The sequence below is a fragment of the Ambystoma mexicanum genome, chromosome 7q (genome assembly GCF_040938575.1).
Source record: "Ambystoma mexicanum isolate Mex_15411 chromosome 7q, UKY_AmexF1_1, whole genome shotgun sequence".
Classification (NCBI taxonomy): domain Eukaryota; kingdom Metazoa; phylum Chordata; class Amphibia; order Caudata; family Ambystomatidae; genus Ambystoma; species Ambystoma mexicanum.
In genome coordinates, this window is record NC_090941.1 from 1,109,010,029 (window position 1) to 1,109,021,885 (window position 11,857).

At 48.0% G+C, this 11,857-nt stretch overlaps 1 protein-coding gene across 3 annotated transcripts in view; it reads left to right on the forward strand.

Moving 5' to 3' along the window:
* Window positions 1–11,857, forward strand: part of TRIM3 (tripartite motif containing 3) — a 551,630-nt gene that overhangs the window by 364,459 nt on the left and 175,314 nt on the right. The window lies entirely within an intron of this gene.

Sequence of the window (11,857 nt, forward strand, 5' to 3'; positions counted from 1 at the left end):
CGAGTGGGAGTTGGTTCGGGAGATTCTCCTGGAGATCTTCGCCCTTTGGGGGACCCCTCAAGTGAATCTCTTCGCCTCCAGTGTCAACCGGAAGTGCGAGAGGTTCTGCTTGCGGGAATTTCCTCCAAAAGGAGCCTTAGGAGACACGTTCTTGGTGGTGTGGTCATTCCCACTGCTGTACGCGTTTCCTCCAGTCCCCGTCATCCCACAAGTACTGCAGAGGTTACGGAGGCTCAGTTCCCGGATGATCCACATTGCTCCGGCGTGGGCCTGGAGGACGTGGTACCCAGACCTTCTCGACTTGTCCATCTGCCCTCCACATCGTCTTCCCTACCGAGACAATCTGCTCTCACGGGAGGGGGGTCAGGTTCTCCATCCAGAAGTCAGATCCCTCAACCTTCACGCTTGGTTTCTGAAAGGTTCAGGTATAAGGATTGGGACCTCTCTGAAGACGTGATGGAGGTGTTGCTCTCAGCCAGACGGCCAGCAACAAAGTCCCTGTACCGTTGCCGTTGGCGTAAGTTCTGCGACTGGTGCAGGGTTAAGAATGTGGATCCTTTTGCATGTGACATTCCCATGGTTCTGTCTTTTTTGCTTTCTATGGCCCACAGGGGCCTGCAAGTGGGTACCATTAAAGGTTACCTGGCGGCGCTGTCCATATTTAAGTGCACGTCTGAAGAGTGTTCCTATTTTAAAATTCCTTTACTTTCTCAGTTTCGGAAAGGGCTCACTAATGTGTTCCCTCCGTCACCTTTCCAGGTGCCCGGTTGGGATTTGAACCTTGTTCTCAAGTTTCTGATGGGTGCTCCGTTTGAGCCTTTGCATTCATGCCCTTGAGACTGTTAACTCTTAAAACTGTGTTCATGGTTGCGGTCACTTCCGCTTGCAGAGTGAGTGAGTTACAGGCACTTTCAGTTAAGCCACCCTTCACTGTGTTTCATAAGGACAGGGATGTCCTTAGAGTTCGTCCTTCCTTTCTTCCGAAGGTAGTGTCGGAATTTCATTTAGGCCAGAAGGTTGTTCTGCCAACGTTTTATCCTCCTCCACATCCTGGTAAGGAAGAGGAGAGGCTCCATAGGCTTGATCCTAGGAGAGCGTTAAGCTTTTCTATTTCATGCAAGTCCCGGGTCAGAGTGGACGATCAACTCTTCATTGGTTACTCTGGAAAGCGTTTGGGACAGGCTGTGACGAAACAGACTTTGTCTCGTTGGTTTATTCTGGCTATTTCTGAGTGTTTCCGCTTGGCGGTTAAGGACCCACCGGTCGACTTGCGGGCCCATCTACCAGGGGTATGGCTGCCTCTACTGCCCTACAGAGGGGTGTTCCTATTCGTAACATCTGTGATGCAGCCACCTGGGCTTCGGTCCATACTTTTGTTCGTCACTACTCCCTCAATTCCATCCGTGGGCAGGATCTGGCCTTTGGCAAGGTGGTCCTTTACTCCGCAATTTGCTTGGGCATTATGAATTTGTTTTCTAAATTCTTTTCCCACCTCCTTGCATTGGTACTGCTTTGGGAGTCTGTCATATGTATGGAATACGTCGGAGGACCCAATCCCCTCGAAGAACAAGTTACTCTCTTACCTGGTAACGTTCTTTCGATGGGATGGTCCGACGACTTATTCCATATCGCTCCCTCCCTGCCTTCCCCGCTACAGAATTTCTTATGCGATTGCAAGGCTTTGTGTGTCAGACTGGCAGAAGACTGGTGCCACACGTTCTTGGAAAAAACTACAACTGAGGCTATGGGCGTCGTGCGTCCTACGTCCTACTTATAACATCCAGTGTCGTTGGCCGTCAGAGGAGGTCCTCGAGGGCGGCGTATCGACGCAGGACGCAGACGCCGAAGATTTTCCGAAGCAGCACAGCTGTGGTGATTATATGTCATAGATATGTCATAGATATGGAATACGTCGTCGGACCATCCCATCGAAAGAACGTTACCAGGTAAGAGAGTAACTTGTTCTTCTACAGCATGGGGTCTGGCATGGATTCACATGCTCATGAATATTCCCCATCGTCAGGCTCCAAGGATTCTGTTTCATTTCTGAACTGTCTTTCTCCTAACAACCAATCACTGAGCTCTGGGTCATACAGCCAATGACTGCCCTCTACCTAAGCCCCTCCTCTGGCAGTGGTTCTCAGCTGACTTTTGGGAGGGGACAGTGCTGCATTTCAGATCTAAGGGTGTATATTTTACTTCTTTGTTTTGCTTGTACAGCCATTTGGTCCAATGTTTGTAAAGTGTAAACTTGTACCCCCTTGCCTTTATTATCCAAATATCCCTCTTTAGTGAGACTCTAACGTCGGGAGGGACATGTTCTGCTGTCACAGACTGGCATTTTGCTTTAAATATAATTTGTTTTAGTAAAATAGTCCATCTATTGAATGGCCACATTCTTTATTGACTAACATGTGTTACCCAATTTAAAGGGACTCATTTTGGCAACATAAGAGGAGGGGAAAGTTGTGCGACAGGAATTGTAACATATGGTGCAAGCACATTCCTGCCGCAGGCACACACCCCACTGAGCCATCTTACTTTAGCATCTTTGTCCTGCAGGCTAAATACAGTTCTCTGCTGCAAGCACTCTACCTCCTGAGCTATTTTACGGGGATTCGAACTTGCAGGGATCTTTGCAGCATTTACATTAATCCCCTGAACTACTTGGATTGGGAACTGGTGGGATTAGAACATGTAATTTGCAGATTACTCACACAGTTCATCAGGCAATTTAAGAAGACCCTGAAGAGGAAAAAGCACACTTTCCTGTAGCAGCTTCTGAAGCTGTTGCTCCTGCTCGATACTTTTCGATTGCAAAATACAGGTTAGACCAGAGACATCCCATTGCACATTAAAAATATTGAGAGTTCTGCCCCAGCTCGCCCCTCCCCAAGAAATCACCTGATGAAAGGCTTTTTCTGCCAAAGCATAAAGGACAGGAACTTCATTTGCACTTCGACCCCTTCTGGTCTGCCTTTATGAAATCAAAAAGGGACAGCAGCCTTTGTTTAATGATCCTATTAAAGGACACACGCGAACTGTCTGAAGGTTTCCGGGCACGCAGTCAAAGCAGTGCTTAAAGCAGTGCTTAATGTCTCTTGAAGAGGAACTATTCGGCTTCGAGTGATCAGTAAGTATTCAGTCAAAGCCGAGTATCTCCTTTTCAGCCGGAATTCAGCCAAATGCTGCCCTCTTGATTTCAGTTATGGTGAAACCCTGTATATTTCCACACATCAGTGGCCGGCTTTATTGAATGGAAACTACAGGTGTGGTCGGTTTCTAGGGAGAAGCTTCGTAATTGTTTTTCAGGCACCCCACCAGCACCGGAAGATACGCCTGCAAAGTGTAAACAAGCAGAGCATTGTGATGTGAATGGTCAGTGTAAACTAATAGCACTGTGAGTCAAGGGGTAGCGTAAACAAGGAAAGCGTTGTGCTGGCAGGACGTAATGTAAACACAAGGAGCATTGTGACTCAGCAAGAATGAGGCACTGCTCTCATTCTAATCTCACATTTTATAATCACTGTGGATATGTTTGCGAATATATGGGCCTTGGACCTCTTTGGCAATCAATAAATGTAAACTCTGATATAGCATTCTCTACCCCTAGGGGACTGTAGGCTCTCTTTGAGCATTCCACACTTAGAAGAGTTTGTTTTCAGCAGTTGTCCATATTTTGACGCTCCTGGCCGGCTGAGATATGGTGGGAAAGCGCTCCACTTTTTTGCTGCTGTGACGAATCACTGGATGTTGTCACTTCTCCCTGAGGGGGAGCCCTTTCCCATGAGGCCAGGGAGGTGAGGGCGCTACCTGATCGTCCCTCTGGGAGCGGTATAATGCGGGAAGATCTCATGGGAAGGGACTCCTCCCCTCCCCCCTCCCCACTGACCCCCACACAGGAGAACAACCATCTAAGGTACAGCTCTTATAGGAACATCACACCCCCACATACCCCAGCCTTTTCTTCTTCTCCCAACCTCTTTGCAGACAATAGACCCATCTACTGTTATAAGGCAGACTACCTCTAGGTTCTGGAAAGTACTCAGATGAAGATCAATCGCAGCATGAAGATTACCGACCAGGTAATCACTAGGACGAGGTGTGACACAGGAACAATGAAGAGCAATACCAAGAAGGAACTGCAGCGGTGTAGACTTCCGCAAAGGCGTGGTTCCCTCTACACACTAAAAACCAAAGGACTGCCTATCAGACACACACGACCAACCAGGATGAGAGACTGTAAAACACAGGAAGCACGAAGGACACAGAGAAGGCCAGGAGGGAGCCAAGAGCAGTCCACTCCCGGAGTCAAGAGGACAACAGAACTCCTTTACCCAACAGACTCCAGACGGTAACGGGAGGCAGGCAAATGGTGATGCGAGCGCAAGAGGCAGCGTCCATACCGTTAGTCCAAGGGCCAGGCAGGAGATCCGCGAGGTGAAGACCCCAAGACACGGAGATGCCTGTGCGCCAGTCTGAGTAGAAGAAGGACCCCAGGAAGAACCGGCTAGGCAGGCGAGGTAACGGGAGAGGCACTGGGACCGGTACGAGCTCGAAGGTACAGGAGGCAAAAAGTCTGTATGAATATAACAAGCAGGACTATCCCTCTTGTGTCAGTACTTGGCAAGTGAGGCAGCCAAGGGGCCATGAAGAGAAAGGGCGAGAAACCTGGGTCAGGGACCCAAACCAAGAGAGTGATATGAGTCATCTTCCTCGCGGCAATAATTATGCAGGAATGTGAATCAAGTGGGCCAAATGAAAGGAGGAGAGAAGCTAGGGTCAGGGACCTGGTGTTGAAGGTGTGAAAACCAGTAAAGATAAGACCTGGGGAAGGGAGTCATTCCAACAGGTTGTTTGTGATCACCAGGAGAAGGTAGTCCTTCTGCTGGTAACCCAGACCGGGAGGAAGGTTCAACAGGCCTGGGGAAGGGAGACCTTCACCCATGTTATTTGAGTTTGAGACGCATGTCAGGAGAAGAGAGGAATTCTCCTGGCCCACCGAGAAACTATTGTTTAGGACTTTTTGGCCTGAGGAAGGGAGCCATATTCCCCAGTTTATTTGAGACTGAGAATAAACACCAGGAGAAGGGAGGTATTCTCCTGGCCCCTGAAGCAAACATTGGTTGGAACTCAGTTCCTGGGGAAGAGAGTCATTCCCGCAGGCTTTCTGAGACTGGACGTCAGGTGAACGGAGGCATTCTCCTGGCCTACCAAGAAAGAATTGTGTGGAACTTTCACCATAACCCATGGGAGGCATTCTCCTGGGACCAGAACAGTACTGCTTTGTTCTTTAGTTTCTAGTGTAAGGGACATAAGTCGGTTTTCTTGACACAGAACGGTGGACACTTTTACGTTACCAGACATCCTGACGGGCAGCTTAGATCTTTAGTTGAGGCAGGGAAACCCACTGTTGGGAACAGGGAAAGACAGGTTGTCTCTTGCTTTATAGACGTCTTTAGCCCCAAACATGCCGCCTTTGTGTTAGAGACCTTCTTCTGTGCCCTTACGCTGCTTGTGGATCGTGTTACAATTTTCCCGTTGGCGTCCATTTTCAAACATGGACATGTGACACTGAGCCGCTTGCTGGAACGCCAGACAATGGCCCTCATTAGGACCCTGGCGTTAAGGGGTTAACGGCGCTGTAAAAGGTGTTGGCGCCATTAAACCCTTAACGTCTGATTACGAGGTCCCTTTGCGGGACCCGACCTTAACGGCTGGTCTAGAACTAGGGGCCTGCAAAGGGACTCTCGAGGTAAGTACGGTACCGCAGTTTGCGGTACCGTACTTACCGCCTTCCCCATTCCCATTATGCCCTATGGGGCAAAAATGGGAATGGGGAAGGGCCATGGTGGCATGGGGAATTACCGCCCTGCCAACCTTGTTATTGTTATTTTGCATTTATATAGCGCCTTATATACCATTGGTATGGTCTGAAGGCGCTGGTAGGTTGAACGCCCTTGGGAACCGAAGTTCATATCAGTAGAGAGAGTAGAGAGAGTCAAAAGGTGCGTGTGAGCACCGGGTATGTGTACAGCTCGTGCGGTATCTGTGTGATAGCTGCTTTCTAGCAGTAGGTGTGATGGTTGAGGTCAGGAGTATGTGTTCGTTCTGGCGGGATTTATCCAGATCGGATGTGGTTGCATTAGTCCTGAGGAGAACGCCTGGCTGGGTGGTGTATAACCAGCAGTGATTACTTAGAATGATGTGGAGTGTGTGGCGAATGTTGATATGAGAACAGTTATACCGAATGGTGTGGAATGGGGTGGTAATTCCCCATGGTTTTCCGCCGGAGTCCTAATGAGGGCCAATGACTGCTTTGTGAGGTCCAGCTTTAATAACTAAGTACTTGTGAAGGCCTCACACGCCTGAACCATCATCTTACATGTAACGTTGGCTCCAAAAGGCAGCTAGATAAGAGAGATGCTAAGCCGGGAATCGGGATCAAATTTCCTGAGTCCATGGATTTTGGATTTGTGCAGTTTATCGAAGCTGGACATTGCCTCATCCGCCCGGAAATTTCCCAAAATCCTTTAAAGGGTGTACAGCAGCGCCCACAATAAAGGCTCCGTGCAGGATGGGAGCAATGGGCGTCGCCCTGTCCAGTAGTCGGCACCGAAACAGACACCTTTGCATTGTGTTAAAAATTTGGACTTGTGTGTGTGTGTTGGGGGGTGGCCAGAGGCTTTCAAGCACAGTCTTCTTAAAAGCACAACTATGGCTAAATATCCTTGTAGATTGCAAACTGGACCTTTCTGTAGGGCCTGTAAACCCCTACAGGATGTTCAGTGTTGTGTAATTCAAATCTACACCCCCATCTGTACCCTGTAATGGGCTGCTGCACCCCATCTTGCATCAGTAACACCAAGGTCTCAAACTGTACCTGGCGGAGCATTTACAGCCCGGGTCCCTGGAAGGGCGCTGGCGCCCACCAGGCCGACCTCCTTTGCGCCTCAGTGGTTGGCTACAGTCAGCAGTGAATGTTAATTCCCTGCCGAGGAGCCTATGGCCTCCCTGCCTAAGGCGCCAGGTTTGTGCGAGCGCTTGATGACTGGGTGCTGCCATCGGTGATGACGTCATTAATGTGCCACGGGGCACTTTCGGACTGTGCTGATGATATTGCTGCCTATATTGTTGGTTGTCCCACGTTCAAAATTTGTCTCCAGGGGGGGGGGGTCGGAGATTTGGGAGTCTTTGGACCCAAGCTGCGGAAGTATCTCCCACTGGAGATTGGAGCCCGCCAGTCTTTGGCTCGGTTTAGGAAGGCTTTGAAAAAAACCCATCTGTTTAACTGGGCCGTTTAACCCAGAGACAACATGGTACTGGTTCTGTGTGGCACCTTATTGGTAGGTCTGTTCATTCATCAGCGCCTGGATATAGTTTAGTCTGTTTTGGAGCGTGGTACATGGCAGACTTTTACCATTTGCCAGGAGCTCATTGGTAGTTCTTGAATCCTTTGTCTGCTCTCCAGCTATTGCCTGTCCTTTCACCTGTGCAATGGAATTGCACACTCAGCATTTGTTTACTGAGCCTCACACCGCTGGGATTGTGTAGATGCTTATATTATGACACCCATTCCGTCCCCTGGGGCGGGGCCATCCATCCTTGTGAGTGACTGAACCCCCCCCCCCCATCTCCCCCCCATTGCTCCATGTGATGTCCAACAGGGGCTGAGGTTGCAGCTCTGGAATGTTCTTTTTGCATTTATTGACTAGAGCACGGGTCTGCAACCTTTGGCTCTACAAATGTTTTGGACTACAACTGTCGTCATCCCTAACCTGCATAGTCAGTAGCCAGATATTATGGGAATAGTAGTTCTAGAGAACCAAAGGTTGCAGACCCCTGGACCAGAGCTTAAAGAGAGTGTGTTATTGCTCTTTGAATACGTGACTAGGCGCCCGCGCGTGTTGTCTGTCTGTAACACGTGTTACTTGTCTCCGTGCGCGCGTGTTGTCTGTCTGTAGCGCGTGTTACTTGTCTCCGTGCGCGCGTATTGTCTGCCTGTGCAGCGCGTCATTTGTCTCCTTTTCATCCAAGGCGTCGGATGCGACGCCACGTCTTCTGGCGGGCGGCGAGAAGGGATTTCTCGTGTAAACCTCTTCCCTTCCATCATATGGAATGCCTACACAAGGGGCCCTAGCAACTGCCTGCAATTGGGTGCCTGCAAGAAGGCCCTAGCAACCATCACTTCTCTGCAATTGGATGCATACCAGACGGCCCTAGCAACCATTTACTGTCGAAATTGGGTGAATGAAAGATGCCCCTAGCTATGGGGTGTCTGTGCATATAAAGCAGTTGCAGACACTCGATGCGACGTGTGTGTGTATGGCTACACACTAGACCGACCGAGCAAACAAAAGCGGTGCTTAAAAGGATTGCCTAGCAACCCGATTTTAATTTGTGGGTGTATGAATACATAATATGCGGGCACAAAAGTGCACCATAACACCTCGCAAGCAAGTGGGCGTTGAAACAGCACAACAGAGCCTTTCTAGGAGGTGTGTGTGGATGAGGGGCAGCTTTGGGGTGCGGATGGCTGCGGCACGTGTACGTGGAGTGTGTGCATATACAAGACAGACCATGAACTGCTTGGTTGTCCCTGTGGGTGTGTGAACAAGGCCCCTTTAGCCATTGGCTTTCCACGTGTGCGTGCCTGGTGACAGTAGCAAATCATATTAAGTGTGTGTGTGTGTGTGTGTGTGTGTGTGTATGATGAACTGACTAGCTATGTGAGTACACACGTGGGGGCACTGCCGTGGCCCTTGCTGGGCATCTGCCATGAGGAGTTGCCACCTGGGGCATGGCAGGGGCTGTTTATCCTTCATTTCAGGCGGCACGCATCTTTTCCCACTATCGGGTGGTGTCTGCATGATGGAGGCCCTGGGTCTACTTTAGGTTGCGCGCGGTGTTAGATTTGTGGCGTATGTGCTTCTTGGTTTGGTTATTTTTGCAGATCTTGTATTGTGCTGCCTTGTTGGATGTGTGCTATTTGTTGCATTGTATATGGTGTTAATGAGAACCATCAAAACTTCAGCGGGATATTTGATGGCCTTGCTGTATGAGTGCCCAAGCTTTAGGTGAGGGGTCCTCCACTGTCCAGCAGGTCAGCAACAGGAGTCTACAATTGGCTGGTCCCCAGGGGTGCTTGGACCCTAGGATTGCCAATTGGGGAGTGGGCACCAGGACTGCCCTCAATGATATTTGTACTGCTCATGTTTATCGGGGCAACACCGACAACTAGTAGGTCAACAGGCTATGTGCGGGTAGCTCTGAAGGCACTTCCAAGCACGTGGTCAAGTTAACGTGTGCTAGGTCCTGCCAAATATTTTGGCATGGTATTGGTTGTGTGCTATATAACACAACCTGTTTTAACCCCAAAGATTGTATTGAAAGGTTCTGGTTCTAGTCCTACGATAGATTGGTTATGAAAGGTATTGATTTTAGTCCTGTGATAGATTGGTTATGAAAGGTACTGTTCTAGTACTGTGATAGATTGGTTAGGAAAGGTATTGGTTCTATTCCTGTGATAGATTGGTTAGGAAAAGGATTGGTTCTATTCCTGCGATAGATTGGTTAGGAAAGGTATTGGTTCTATTCCTGCAATAGATTGGTTAGGAAAGGTATTGGTTCTGTTCATGCGATATATTGCTTATGAAAGGTACTGTTCTACTTCTGCGATAGATTGATTAGGAAAGGTATTGGTTCTACTCCTGTGATAGATTGGTTAGGAAAGGTATTGGTTCTATTCCTGCGATAGATTGGTTAGGAAAAGGATTGGTTCTATTCCTGTGATAGATTGGTTAGGAAAGGTATTGGTTCTATTCCTGCGATAGATTGGTTAGGAAAGGTATTGGTTCTACTCCTGCGATAGATTGGTTAGGAAAAGGATTGGTTCTATTCCTGCGATAGATTGGTTAGGAAAGGTATTGGTTCTACTCCTGTGATAGATTGGTTAGGAAAAGGATTGGTTCTATTCCTGCGATAGATTGGTTAGGAAAGGTATTGGTTCTATTCCTGCGATAGATTGGTTAGGAAAGGTATTGGTTCTATTCCTGCGATAGATTGGTTAGGAAAGGTATTGGTTCTATTCCTGCGATAGATTGATTAGGGAAGGTATTGGTTCTGTTAATGCGATAGATTGTTTAGGGAAGGTACTGGTTCTAGACCTGTGATTTTTTGGTTACGAAAGGTACTGTTTCTAGCCCTATGATAGATTAGTTATGGAAGGTATTGGTTCTAGTCCTATGATAGATTGGTTATGAAAACTATTAGTTCTAGTCCTTTTCTAGATTGGTTATGAAAGGTACTGGTTCTAGTCTTTTTATAGATTGGTTATGAAAAGTACTGGTTCTAGTCCTGCGATAGATTGGTTATGAAAGGTACTGGTTCTAGTCCTGCGATAGATTGCTGCAGAATTATGGTCTCAGAGTTGAAGTGGCTCCAGTGCACGTCTTGGTGGCTGGAAACCCTGACGTTACCGCACTGATGTGGATCAGCGCCATCTTAATGAGGTACATTGACAGTGGTAGTTGACATGCCGGCCCCATGTTTGTCAGGGCATTGTGAACACAATTGTTTGTTGGACTAGAATCCAATGCAGAGGTCTCCAAGCCGAGGTGACGCGGTCTCTTAGTTTAATGGCTGTCATTAGTCTTGCTGTTGTATTCTCGAGCCGTTGCTTGCCATTGGTCGCCACCATTGGGGGGTCTGTGTAAAGGCAGAGAAGCAACCTCATCACGGCCAGAAGGCAATTAGTGTTTTGTGTGAGAGCGCTAACCTATTGAGTGAAAGCTGTCCACGTTTCTTGCTCGTGGTCTGGTGTGTCTAACTTTGCCCATCATTTCAAGTCCTTTCATTTCGCGTTTGGTTGTTTGGGATTGTGGTGCCTACGAGGAGGATGTCCGACTTGATGCTGTTGATCATCCAGTCCATCTGTATATGTAGATTTCTTTTTGCAAGACTTCTCGAGTGCATGGTGTCGGTGGCACAGACTAGGGGTGCTGGAGTAATACCCTCAGTGATGGAGCAGAAGCTTGGAGGGGACACCTCCTGCCAGGGTGAGCCTGATGGTGGAGCCATTACTGGGCCACTTCCAAGCTTGTCACTTGGTCACTTCTGGGGTAATGAATGCACCCACACACTGGAATACCCTACCTCTCACAATCCGAGGTGAGACCAACCTCATCGCTTTCCGTAAAGCTATGAAAACCTTCCTCTTCACATAAGGTCCCTCGCATCAGCATGAATACTATACATATAACCCACTGCATAAGCTTTAATGTCATGACCAATTGCATGAGCTGTAAGTTTTGAATTATGTCTGTAGTATTTATAATGTACCAACGACTGCTACCATTCCTGTATCTGTAACTAAGCTCTTACAAGTAACAGTGCCTCAATGCCCTTAGGCTGTTTGTGCGCTATATAAATTTAAATAAATAAGTGCCGGAGTGAGTTAACTCTAAGCAAGTCCTCTGCGGCAGAGTATGCTAGCAAATAATTACTCCAGCAATGCTACAATGACGGCAAGAGGGCACAGCAGGCTCCATTCTCTGCCTTCTGCATGATGGACCCTAACTAGGGGTCCAGTAGAGTTAGTGCTTTGACTTCTCAATGGGTAAGTGTCAAGTTTGCAAAACGATACAATGAGGATAAGCACAAACTAGTTACTCCTGGATCACCAAATAAGCAAACCAAATCTTTTATTTTAATTTTATTGTGTATATTAGTCAACATTTTTACACAAACATAAAAGAATCATTGTACCAAATATTTCAATAAAAGCATCTAAAACACATATAATGGCTCGCTTGTGACCTGGGTTGAGTTTGAGCTAGAGACCTAGCAGTAAAAAGCT